Raw genomic sequence first — 13,657 nt, forward strand, 5'->3', positions numbered from 1 at the left:
ACTTGATGACAATCAGAATGCCTTTGCCATTAGTAGGCAAATACAGGGGCCTGTCAGCACAGAAGGCTTCAAACCCCTGCATCAACAGCCAGCAGTCTGTTTAGAGAGCTGATTCAACAGACTGCTGACATGGCTTGTCACCAGACTTACTCCTTCAGCCTCTGCTTGCTGAGCCTCATGTCTGCAGTGACCGCTACCCACCTCGGCTCCTGCTGGGAGCTGCAGAGAGCTCCAGGGGCCTGGGGGGGCTGGAAGGCTGAGGGGAACACATCCTGTAAATAAAATACTGAGTAGCCAGCTGGGGGTTGGTCTCTTCTCCCAGGCCACCAGAACAAGAGGACACAGTCTCAAGCTGTGCCAGGGGAGGTTTAGGTTTGATCTTAGAAGTTCTTCACAGACAGAGGGATTGGCCATTGGACTGTGCTGCCCCGGGAGGTGGTGGGGTTGGTGTCCCTGGAGGTGTTTAAGAGGAGCCTGGACAAGGCACTTAGTCTGGTTGATTAGGGTTGGGTGATCAGCTGGACCTGATGATCCTGGAGGTCTCTTCCAACCTGATTGATTCTGTGATTCTGATTCTGTGGACACCCACAGCAGTGATTGCTGTGGAGGATGCCTGAGTGTGAGCAGCCTCCCAGAGAACTGTTCCACCCAAAGTTCAGTTCTGGATGATTTGATTCCCTGAGTTTTTACTGGCACTGGTGTGAAAGGAGATACTTAGCCCTCCAAAGAATGTGTTGGTGGTACATGGTCTCAAGCCCTCATGGAACAGGCTGAACTGTTATCTCGGGGACCTAATGCATTGGAACAGTTTTCAGCTTAGGGAAATAAATAAAGATCCAATGCCAAGCACAGGCTAAGCAGCTCTGTCTGAAATAGCAGACATGTCAGAAGGGCTTCTCTCCTTCATCACCCTTCCTAAGGCAGACAGCAACCAAGCCTTGCACAGAAAGGAAGTCAGAGCGATGACGCTGTTCCCTGTGAACAAGGCTGCGTGGGTGTAGCTGGCATCAGCAGTGGCACTAATAAATAATGGCTCCTCTCTGACGGGCCCAAGTGCCCTGCAAATGTTAGTTCAGCTGAGCAACAGGGGTGGGCAAAGATGTTACAGTTCTGGAGCTGAAGGCTGGGAGAAGTGCAGCAAGGCATCTTGCTGGAGGTGAGGCACAGGGCTGCCGAAGAGCGAGAGCAATGTGCCTGTGTTCGGACTTGCAGAGCTGTGGTCTAACCACCAGGCAAGAAAGGGCTTATTAAAATTTACAGTGTTAGAGGGGAAAAAAATCCTGCTCCCTACCAAAACAGCAAGTTCCTGTGAAGACCTGTGAGTGGCTTGTGCAGCCTCTGCAGAAAGTGGTTGAGGAGAGCTTGGCTGTGGTTCCTCTGGGTGCGCATCTACGTCAGGGCTCTCCAAGAGCTAGTCAGAAGCCCAACGTGTCTCTGTGCACCTTGTCTGCAAGACTCAGATTGCAGGTATAGATTACACCCTGTCTGCTCTGTGGCAGGAGAACAAAGAGCCTCCAGCCACCCCTTCCCCATTTCAAAAGAAGCTGTCTCTTTGCCACAAGTTCAAAGCCAAGAGGCTGCACTTCCTTTGCCCAAGCATTGTTTCACCAGGAGCCACCTGGGAATGTAACTGACTAGGAAGTCAGATCAGTCCCTCCAGCATGGATCCTGGTCTGGGTTTGGGTGTGGGTGCTGAAGCATGGCTACAAGCTGTCCCAAGCCAGGTGACACATGCCCATCCTCTTCCACCTCTTTGAGTCAGTCCTGGTGTTTCCTCACTTGAGGAACTGATTTGGGCACCTGATTGGGTCGGTGAGGCAGCAGTGATCACTTCAGCCCAAATCCCGTTTGGCAGGGAGTGACAATAAGCAACTGCAGCCTCTCCTCGTGTCACACTCATTTGGAGGGTAAATTTGATCAAGAGCCAGTTTCCACTGCCCCCAGGCCCTTGCTGAACATTGGCAGTTCCCTCTGTATTAAGGCCTGTGCTTGGATGAAAAACCTCTGGCTCAGAATTATAGGAAGAAAACTCTTGGGGGTGTCCAGGCCTCAGCTTTCCTGCAGGTCCCCACAGTTCCTAATCTCTTTTTGGTAGAATAAGACTTTCTGATTGGGCTCTAACTGTACAAGCCATGATTGAGCCTCATTTGTGCAGCTGCTTTTGTGACCCCCTGTGAGTCTTACACAGCACACAAAGTGCTGTCCCTTCCTTCTACACCTTGAATTTTAGCTCTCTTGGCAGCCTCTGGTCCCTGCAGGTCTGGTGACTTCTGCAGCCCCCCATGAAACCCTGATGCTTCCAGAGGGGATTCAATGTAGCCTGTTCCAGAGCAAGAAACCTTGTTTGATGCCACTAGATCCACACCTTGGGTATGAAGTGCTGTTTGCAGGAGGACTCTGCTCCAGAATGTCTGTTACAGCAGAAGTGTTGTGCAACACAGCGATATATGGAGAGACAGGCTCAGGCCAGGACTGATGCAACAGTGCAATCCCATACATGGGTTATGATCACCTCTGCCTCTCAGCACATGAAACACAGGCCATCAGTCCCTTCCCCTCTTCTGCTTTAGGCTGAGCCACAGACACTACCTGAGCTCTACTGCAGAGCCCTAGAGGACGCTCATTGCTTATTTGGAGTAACTGCAATGTGGTCGATGGAGCGTGTGGTGGGCTCTGGGCCAGGGAGCAGGTTGTGGTGTTCTGGGCCCTGGTGCAGACAGCCTACAATCAGGGTTGGCAAATGAAAATCTGGGTCAACTCACAACTCTTGGACAGCTCATCTTGGCTGCAGCCCAGCTCCACTGCTGGTCCAACTGTACCCTTCTGCTTGACTCTCCCATCGCATGTGCTGGGAGCAAAACAGGCTCCAGCTCTAGATGAGCCCTGAACCCCTGGGGGACTCCAGAGACAGGGCACTCAAAGCTGTGTTTCCAGGCAGCCTCTGGGAGCTGCAGCTGCCTTCTGAGCAAGCATTTCCCACACACAGGGACAGGCACCGTGGGGACACTGATGGATACGTCAGGATCATGTTTGATCTTGCCTGAAGTCCAGGTGGTGCAGCGATCAGCCTGGTGCTGACCACCGTGCAGGCACCAGGGGCAGGTTTTGCTTGGCACTGGGCATCCTTCCTGTGAATACAGACTGAGATGTCTTAAGGGAATTACTGCTAAACTTTAGCTTCCTGTGCCTTGCCAAGTTCTCACTGTGCTCTCCAGAGGTCCCTGCACCCAGGGGATGGTGCAATGGTCAGAGATGAAAAGGAGCATGTGTCAAAGCCAAGCCGCACCGCTGGGGAGCAAAGTCACGTAGCCATGGGAAAAACATGTGTCTGTGAAGCCTTCCCCTGGCTGTAGCACACACATTCTGCTCCTTATTAAGTGTCTTTTTATATAACTTGACCTAACAACATCTGCAAAATTCTTGCCTTTCTGAAACAGCTATGAATAGGTCACTGTTTATTTCTGATCAAGCCCAACTCATTTATCATTCTGGTCAGGCTTTCGTTTCTCTAAATACATTCGCTCTCCAGACTCTCAGGATTTAAAGGAGATCTTTCACAGTAATTCTGAGGGCAGCAAAACACTCTGCCAAAGACCATGTGCACATTTCTACAGCACAAAGTTTATTTTCTTTCTGTACTTCCTAAAAACCCCCCAGCAGCATGCTTGCACCAAAGCACTGCTTGGAAAGGAAATTTAAGGCAATCGTTCCTGTAAAGAGCCTTAGCAGTTAACACTTGGCTGAGTACTCAAAGGCAAGCTGTGCCTAGAGACAGTTCAACAGCCTCCCCTGTTTAGTTGGTTGTACAGTTACAGCACTGGTGTAGTTGGTTGTACAGTTACAGCACTGGTGTACCATAGGCAATGTCGAATGTTGAGGGAGAGCTGTTAGTAGGTAAATTGTACAGGTAGCAAGCTCCCAGGCTCACACTTTTTCACGTGCCCCCTATAGAAAAGCCAATTTTGAAGTAGAATTGTGGCTAAAACACCTTTGGTCAGAATTCAGAACCCACTGGCTGGTTAAAATCAAGTTTGCAGGAGCCTGGCAAATCCCAGAGATAACAAAATCCCTATGTGATAACAGTGAGCAGGCAGGAGGGGAGATGGACATCTGTCAGGGTGCTGGTGGAGAGGAAGAGGGCTCCTGGGCTGCAGTCCTGCCTGCCGGGCAGCTGCTCGCAGTCCCAGCCCGCACCAGGGGACAGCCAGGAGGACATGGGAAGGAGCTGGGAGCCTTGTGCGTGGGCACAAGGGTCAGACACAAAGAGCAGTTTGTTCCTTTGCAAAATTTCCACTTGAGGCTTTGATCTTGTGGTTTCCATGTACTTCCCAAACTAATTCTGGTTCCAGCACCAGGTAACCCCAAGGGATGCCCTGGGAGGTGAGCTGCAGGTTGAATCTGTTGCAGGATGCACGCAGGGATGAGCCAGGAACTGCTCCAAGGGCCGAGGGGGCTCAACTAATACCCAGCCCCAGCTTGTAGCCATTCCACAGGTTTCAGCTCCAGCTGCTGTAAAGCCAAGCAACAACTGCACCAATTCTCCCACTGCTGTTGGACTAATTTTGGCCTGACAACAGAGGTGAAAAATGAGTTGCTGCTTCTCTGGACAGCTGCACTCTGATCTGGTTGTGCTTTCATCTGTATTTCTAGAAATACAGAAAATATCCAGACATATCTGGCTGTGTAAGCTCTTTGTGGATCTTCATGATCCTCACCAGGTCCTAGCACTCCAGCTCTTGGTTAGCTAAACCGCCACAGACAGGCTGGGGCAGCTCTCATCCCCTGCGACCTTGCCACTCTGGCGTTGTGCAGAGCGAGTTCGGCCACAGGGCATCCGAAGGAAGACAAACCAAACTGACCTTCCAAGAAAGGTCCATGGGCAAGGGTGGGAGCCTGCAAGAAGCATGAGGTAGCTGCTGGGAGAAGGCAGACAGATGTTGGAGACGTTGCTCTATTAGCAAACAAACAAGCAGGCTGACACCCGAGTCTGGCCAGCCTGCTGGAAAATATCAAAGTCATGACCTCCACCAGATCAGAGCAAACAGATGACACACCAGTGGGGCTCACTGTTTCCCCCATCTCTGGGGGAGTCATGCTGCCTCGAGGAGGCTCTCCAGGAGAGCTGAACCGAGGTGACCGCTGTAGGTGCCCCTCAGGACCTTTCATTGCACCATCACCATCTGAAAGGGCACAGCCTACTCTAGGCTTGGATTTGTTCTCTTCCTGGCAGTTTCCACTGGTTTTATGTCTGCTCCATAATTCCCTGTCTTATTTTTTTCACTGCTCCATGTTCTCCTCCTTTCCTCTCCTGTTTTAGCATTTCCATTTACTGTTGCTCTGTTCAGCTCTCTAACTCCTTTAGAGCTCTACAGTTAAAGCTAAGTCCTTAACCCACCCCTGTTATTTGTATGCATATTTGCTCGAGCAGTTGAGCTTAACCTGCCACTTGTCCTTCATGGAATGCTGGTGCCCAGCTGCAAGCAGGCCCATAGCCTACTGTAAACATTCAAACAAATAAAAAAGGGCTATTTTCAGCTAGTTTTTCGTGTGGCTGAATCAACTTATTAGACACAACTCAAGCAGTTGCAAATTCCTGGCCAAGCCTTTACTCCTGCTAAGGAACTGTTCCGTTATGCCACGCTCTCGTTCCTAGCAGCCAGTCACAAACTGGAAGCAGCACATGGCTTTGGCCACAGCGTTGGAGAGACAAAGCTCCATGGTGACGTGCTCCTCGTTTTGAGTTGGGGTGCCTCGCTCCTTTCCAAGGGGTGGGCTTCAGAGGTGAGCTCCCAGAGTGGGGTGGTCTGAGTTTGCAAACAGCCTTGGAGGTATTTAAGAGCTGTGCAGATGTGGTGCTGAGAGACATGGTTTAGTGGTGGCTGAGCAGTTCTGGGCAGAGTTGATGATCTGAAAGGTCTCCTCCAACAAAAATGGTTCTGAGAGTTAGCCAAGTGTGTGTTTGAAGGAGTGTGCAGCCAGGGCATCGCTGCTTACCTGCTCTACATGCCTGAAAGTGGTGACTTGGAACTGTATCATAGCTTCTGCAGAGGTCCTCCTCCCCCTCTACAGTGCCCTGGTGAGGCTGCATCTGGAGCATTGTTCAGGAAGGACAGGGAACTGCTTGAGAGCTCAGCACAGAGCCACAAAAATGATTAAGGGAGTAGAACATCTTCCTCATGAGAGCCTGAGGGAGCTGAGGGCTCTGTAGCTTGGAGAGGAGGAGCCTGAGGGGTGACCCCATTCATGTTGATAAAGCTGTGCAGGGTGAGTGCCCGGACAATGGAGCCAGGCTCTGCTGGGGGATGCCCAGTGACAGCACAAGGGGCAGTGGTGGAAGCTGAGGCAGAGGAAGTTCCATGCAAACAGGAGAAAAACTTATTTCACTGTGAGGATGACAGAACACTTGGAAGAGGCTGCCCAGGGGGGTGTGGAGTCTCCCTCTCTGAAGATATTAATAACCTGCCTGGGGGCGTTGCTGTGGGATTTGCTCTAGGTGCTCCTGCTCTGGCAGGGGGGTTGGACTGGATGAGCTTTGGAGGTCCCTTCCAGCCCCTAACACTAGTTCTGTGATTCTTCATAGAGGTTCACCATGGCCCCTGGGCCCCTGACTGCTGCACTGCTGCTCAAAGAGCAGTGGAGATGCTCCAGCGGGAAAGTCTTCATTGTTCTTGACTGGGGACTTTCCATCCCCCTTCCCCAGCTGTCCCTAGACACCTTCCTCTGGGACAACCCCACCTCAGAGCCTTCCCTGCTGGTAATCCATCCCTACCTTGCTCGCAGTGACTCACTGCTGTCCCCAGGGACGTAAGAAATGAATCACGATCTCAGCAACTTCTGCTGACCCTGCTCAGAGCCTGCAACACAAACACAAGTGGCAGACCAAAGCGGAGGTGGAAAGCTGAGCTTTTCATGAAGCAAGCACATTGTGGGACCTTGGAAAGGAGGATTTGTTTGCATGCTGCTCTCCCCAGCATGCCTGTGCCTGCTCGTGCTGCGTTCCCGAGGGAAGACGGGAGCTGGATCCGGGGCGGGAGCTGCATGGGAAGCCAGCTGCTCCAGACCCGCTCTTGGATAAAGCGGTGGTGGAGTCCACCTCTAAGAGAAGCACTTCTGTGGGCTTTGCTTTGGCAAGACTGGCCTCTAAGAGTAAATTGGGTTCCTTGCTTTGTGGTCTGGGAGGATTTTAAATCTCTTTTTTGAAGTCAGTCAGAATAATTAAAGTGGGGCTGGCAAACAGGCAATCTGCATGTGCCTGGGATCCACCTGATGAATAAAATGAAGCCAAAGGAGGACAAGCTAGTGGGGTTAGAGCAGGTAAGGAGAGGCAAACCCAAATTAGGCCTTTGTAGGGGAAAATAAGAAGAGGTACCACTTGTCCTCTTCAGACTAGAACTCATGCAGATAAGGTGGCTCCCCTGGCTCTGCAAAGAGACAGAGCCTCTGACACACTGCTTCATCTCTAGGGATGGCATGGGAGCTATCTGCACTGCATGCTCAGCATCTCAGGCTGAGGCTAGGCCAGCCAGAGGACCCCTCCCCATTACAGAGCCCCCTGTTAGGGAGGGTGGAGGGAGCTGGGAGGCAGATGCAGCCACGCTCGTCCCTCGCGTTCTGACCTTGCAAGGAAGACAAAGCCTTTGGGGAATTCAGAGGGGGGTTGTGTGTTTGCTTAGCTTGTGGGAGTTTAATGTTTAATCACGGCAGAGGAGTGAGTGGATGAGTCATGTAATTGTTAGCCAGGATTCCTGCCTCTTTCCCTTTTGTTCTTTGTTCTTCCTTATCATGGCTCTTGCGTACAGAGGACTCAACTGGCTTCCTATCACAGCCTGCTGGTCGGTGGCTTCACACCAAACTGCACCTTTCTAGCCTTTGCAGGAGGCTCTTCATTTAAACAGCTCACATTAAGGGCATGGGAGCCGGGGGTGGTTGACACTTAAGACTCCCTAACCCCAAAGGAGGAGGATGCTTGCCCAGGTCCAGGCTGGTGCCCATGGCTGGGAGTACCACCTTTCCCACACAGCTACACCGTGCCCCCAGCCCTCACCCAGGAGAAGCACCACTGACACTCCCCAGATTCCAGCAGTGAGCAGAGAATCACAGAATGGCTTGAGTTGGAAGGGACCGTAAAGATCTTCTAGTTGCAGCCCCCTGCCATGGGCAGGAACATCTTCTACTAGACCAGGCTGCTCAATGCCTCATCCAATCTGATCTTAAACACTTCCAGGAGTGAGGCATCCACAACTCCTCTGGGCAACCTGTTCCAGTGTCTCACAACCCTCACAGTAAAGAGCTTCCTAATTTCCAGTCTAGTTCTGCCCTGCTCTAGTTTAAAGCCATTGCCCCTTGTCCTAACACTTACAAACAGTCCCTCTGCTTCTTTCCTGCAGCTGCCTTCAGGTACTGGAAGGCTGCTGTAAGGTCTCCTTGGAGCCTTTTCTTCTCCAGGCCGAACAGACCTACTGCCCTCAGCCTGTCCTCATAGGAGAGGTGCTCCAGAGGTTGCTGATTGCTCAGATGAAAGACTCCCAAAAGGAATACATGGCACCAATAAGTGGCATAACTCCAAACAAAGGAATTGTTTGTGTGGAGTGAGCAGGGTGCCAGCCTCAAACTGCAGAGCAGCTTACAGGCTTGTTGGTTGGTAGGTAAGCATGAAGTGACTTGCAGCTACCTAAAGCAACCCCACAGGGCTGTTGCCTAAGGGGCAGGTTCGTGCCTCAGTGCAGCTCAGATCTGCCCCCCAGCAAGGGTTCACCTCTGCTCTCTCCCAGCATGTGCCACAACCCCACCCTGTTCTTCCCAGCCTTTTTTTCCTCCTTAGCAGTGTCAGATCTGGCCCTGGTCTGCTGCTGCAGCCCACACTGCTATGCTTTGAGCAGAGAGAGCCCAACTTACTGAATGATCTTGATTACTCTTGCTGGTTAATAGTGAATTCAAAGCAGGTCCCTAAGACACTTCTCCTGGGCTCATACTGCTTTTAACCAAACTGAGGGATGCTTTGAACCAACCTGTAACTCAATTAATCTCTGTAAAAGAAAGATAAGCATCTTCATTGCCATCAAATATTTATTTCCTCTTTCCCTCCCCCCTGTGTCAGCTCTACCTCACTCCTCTCTAATCTGAATTCACCCATGTGTTAGTGGTTCAGAACACATTCCTCAACATGTAGAGCAACGAGCTGGAGAGGGGTTTGGAGGGCATGTCCTGTGAGGAGCAGCGGAGGGAGCTGGGGGGCGTAGTCTGCAGAAGAGAAGGGTGAAGGGAGATCTTACTGCTCTCTACAGCAACCTGAAAGGAGGTTGGGGTGAGGTGGGGGTTGGTCTCTTCTCCCAAGTAACTAATGATAGGATGAGGGGAAATGGGCTTAAGTTGTGCAGGGGAGGTTTGGGTTGGTCATCAGGAACAATTTCTTTGCTGCAGGAGTGGCCAGGCACTGGGACAGCCTGCCCAGGGACGTGGTGGAGTCACCATCCCTGGAGGTGTTCAAGAAGCTGCAGCTCTGGCCCTTCAGGATAGAGTTTAGCTGGGTTAAGGCTGGGCTCAATGATCTTGGAGGTCTTTTCCAGCCATACTGATTCTCTGGTCGACAGAGGCATTTCCATAGCAGTCAGTTAATTACAAGACACGTGGCTTACACTGTTGGAGCTGATTTGAAGTGCTCCTAAGGTACAATAAGTCTGCCACATGACCCAAAGGATGTCCTTATGCTTTCTTTCCCCCAAGACAAACCAGGATTGACAGAACCACTCATCTTTTCATATTAATAACACAACTGCACTCAGCTGTACAAACGAAATCTAGGAGACACCATTCAAAGCACAGCTGTCTACAGAGCCTAAAGTGCCAGAGAGCAGCCCACTTCACCTGCTGCAAATGTTGCCAGGTAGCAGGAGAAGCACAAATCCCACCCACCTACCATGGAAAGAGAGCCTCTACTTTGAAATACAAACCCCCCTGGCTAACAGAGCCAGCAATGAGCTCTTGTGGCCAAGAAGGCCAATGCCATTCTGGGGTGGATTAGAAGGGCTGTGGTTAGTAGGTCAGAGAGGTTCTCCTCCCTCTCTTCTCTGCCCTGCTGAGGCTACATCTGGAATATTGTGTCCAGTTCTGTGGCACTCAGTTCAAGAAGGACCTCAGGAAACCGCTTGAGAGAGTTCAGCACAGAGCCACAGAAATGATTAGGGGAGTGGAACATCTTCCTCACAAGGAGGAGCTGAGGGCTCTGTGGAAGAGGAGTCTTGGAGGTGACCTCATTCATGTTGATGAAGATGTGTGGGGTGAGTCCCCAGACAATGGAGCCAGGCTCTGCTGGGGGATGCCCAATGCCAGCACAAGGGGCAGTGGTGGAAGCTGAGGCAGAGGAAGTTCCATGCAAACAGGAGGAAGAATTACTTCACTGTGAGGGTGACAGAACCCTGGAAGAGGCTGCCCAGGTGGGTTGTGGAGTCTCCCCCTCTGGAGATGTTCAAAACTAGGCTGGATGTGTTCCTGTGTGATCTGCTCTAGGTGCTCCTGCTCTGGCAAGGGGGTTGGACTGGGTGAGCTTTGGAGGTCCCTTCCAACCCCTAACACTCTGTGATTCTGTGGCTGGACGAGCACGATAGCTTGATGCAAAGGTAGCACTGGTCCTGAGAACAGCTGTCAACATCTGTCTGCTTTAGGGTGACAGATTGCAGGGCTCAGAGACGCCAGCACTGCCACCGGCTGCACAGAGGCGCAGTGGCCTGGCAGTGCTGCTGTTTACATAACCCCTCCAAGCTATTGCCACAACCTGTGGAGCTGGTTCCAGCAAGAGTGGAAAATGTGTGGAGAGGAAGGAAACGCTGAAAAGCCAGGACAAGCTAAAGCAATGTCTGGAGAGGCACTGGGTGCATTGTCAGTTACATCATTTTCAGCAGCAGTTCAGTTTCGTCCACATTCGGCCCTGGGTGTACTCCTGGATGGCCTCAAGGCTTAGAGAGAGGCTCCAGACAAAGAGAGCTATCTCCTAAAGCATCCTTGGGGGCCAAGGCGAGGCTGTGATTGCACCCAGTGGAGTATCCCTTAGTCTGGCAATAAATCAGCTTTACATTGTGGTCTGCTCTGCTGTGTAGACCTCCAACCCTTCACAAGAGGTGGTGACCAGGATCTGCTGAAGGGTGTCTGCTGCAAGCTCAGCACCCCACCTGTGACACAGCCAGAAAGCCAACTCACACATTCTGACCTCCTATTGTCACCTCAAGACCATTCAAAAACTGGGTGCTGGCTTTCTCTAGGGTGAGCCCAACAGCAGACCCCCAACCCTGAGCTGAGTAATTGACTCCAACAGCTGAAAGCCCCCTGGGTGGTTTGCATACATTTCAGTGCAGGAGGTGTCCTTTTCTGAAGAAGATTAAGCTCTTATCTCTCAGGCTTTGGAATGAAAGAAATAGTCCTGAGCTGAAGGAGACCCTTCAAGCTCTTTATTGCAAAGATACTCCAGTTTAAGGACAAGTTGCCTTCCATAGATATATATATTTCTATACAATTCTAGAAACATCTTCTATAGAAGATATATATTTCATATCTTTACAATTAAAGAGATATATATTATATATAATATCTATTGATGTGGAATGGCTTTGGGCTACAATGGAATAAGGGTGGGGGGGGAAGGGGCTGTTTGTTTTTCAGTCATAAACTTTATCTCTAAAAAGGATGGCAGCAAAATGAGGAGGCACTGCTTGATGGAGAATGAAGATGCATCATCTGTGGTTTAGTATAATGCTATGCACATAGGAATGAGGAAAACAACCTCAGCCTGGGAATATTAAACTCCTAGGACTAATGAACTCCAAGTGCTTAAATGTGACTTTCATGGAAATGGGGCACTTAAAAGGCTGAGAAATTACTTCATCGCTGTGTGTCAGTACTGATACATGGCAGTTGCAGCAGGGTATGCTTTTCCAGCTCACTATCAAATTAATAACAAGATGCAGGGACTGGCAGCTGAATCTGAATGAATTCAAGTTCCATGTGAGATTAAATTTCCAAGCTCTGTCAACATCATTTCATCAGAGGAGCTGAAGTGTCAGCTCTCACTCAGAGGCTTTAAAGTGCATATTTGTAAATACTCTGAAAAGCAGCTTTTGGATTAAACTCTCTGCTTAGATCTGCAGGGATTTTAATGCTTCTGCTCCTTTCCTCCCCCTGGGAGGCATGGAGGCAAGAGGTTTGCATTGTCCTCAAAGTGCCCCTTCCTCACAGGGCGTTGCTGTAAAGCAATGGCTGTAAGGAGGTCTCCTTCTCCAATCTTTTAGCTGATTGCCTGCAGGGATGCAAAGGCTGTTTGTCCTTCACTACCTGTTAGCTAGCAATAGCTTGGGGATCAGCACTGTCACCCTCTCAGGCTTCAGAAATTCATAGAATCACAGAACTGTCAGGGTTGGAAGGGACCTCAAGGGTCAGCCAGTTCCAAGCCCCCTGCCATGGGCAGGGACACCTCACACTACAGCAGGTTGCTCACAGCCACCTCCAGCCTGGCTGCAAACACCTCCAGGGATGAGGCTTCCACCACCTCCCTGGGCAGCCTGTGCCAGGCTCTCACCACCCTCATGGGGAACAACTTCTTCCTCACATCCAATCTGAATCTCCCCACTTCTATCTTGGATCCATTCCCCCCCAGTCCCATCACTCCCTGACACCCTCAGAAGTCTCTCCCCAGCTTTCTTGCAGCCCCCTGCAGATCCTGGAAGGCCACAATTAGGTCTTCTTGAAGCCTTCTCCTCTCCAAACTGAACAACCCCAACTCCCTCAGTCTGTCCTCATAGCAGAGCAGCTCCAGCCCTCATGGCTCTTCTCTGGACACCTTCCAGCACCTCCAGATCCTTCCTGTATTAAGGGCTCCAGAACTGGACCCAGAGCTCCAGGTGGGGTGTCACCAACTCTGTAGCAGGAGGTGAACAAGGATGTACTCCCGAGGTGGAGAACACAACCTTGTTTCTCAGACGCTGTCCTGCTCATATGTTTGACGTCACTGCAGCCAGGAGCCCTGAGGTACAAAGGTTGGTTCTTCCCCAGGTCATGCTGACAGCAGCCTTGGAGAACTTTTGTCTGTCTCTATGTTAACAGATCATTTAACTGGGTAATAAATATTACCCCATGGATCCCATGCCACTGCAGAACTCAGACATTCATCCTCTGGGATAAAGTTTAATGGCTGAAAAGATTTCCTTGGGTGCTAACACTGAAGGCATTAGCAGAGGCAGAGTTACTGAAGCAGAGGAATGTCCTCTTCTGATCACAGCCTCTAAGAATAGCAGTTTGGTAACACCCCTCTGAAGACAGTGCACTGGAGGAATACTGCATGTGGATGGAATCTGCTATGCTGGACCCATAAAAAAAGAAAAGGACTTTATTGAGAGCCTTTTGCTCTGCTCTTGGCAATTCACTGGCCAAGCTTTTTCCTGTTTTCCACTGTAGCAAAACTGTTAGTGTTAACAAAACCATTTTGTCCAAGGCAGAATGAGCTTCTCTAAGGCAATGAAGTGAGGGTTTGTTCATAGCTCTTTGTTTCTGCTTATGTATAAAGTTGCTGAACTTCCTCAGCTGGATAAAATTATCCCTCATCAAAATACAATTAGAACAGTCAAGGATGGGGTGGTTGTGAATTGATGAACCTTTCAGCTTCGTTGCCAGG

The sequence above is a fragment of the Melanerpes formicivorus genome, unplaced genomic scaffold (genome assembly GCF_026170545.1).
Source record: "Melanerpes formicivorus ecotype bairdi unplaced genomic scaffold, bMelFor1.0.p_v2 SCAF_6, whole genome shotgun sequence".
In the NCBI taxonomy this organism is placed as follows: domain Eukaryota; kingdom Metazoa; phylum Chordata; class Aves; order Piciformes; family Picidae; genus Melanerpes; species Melanerpes formicivorus.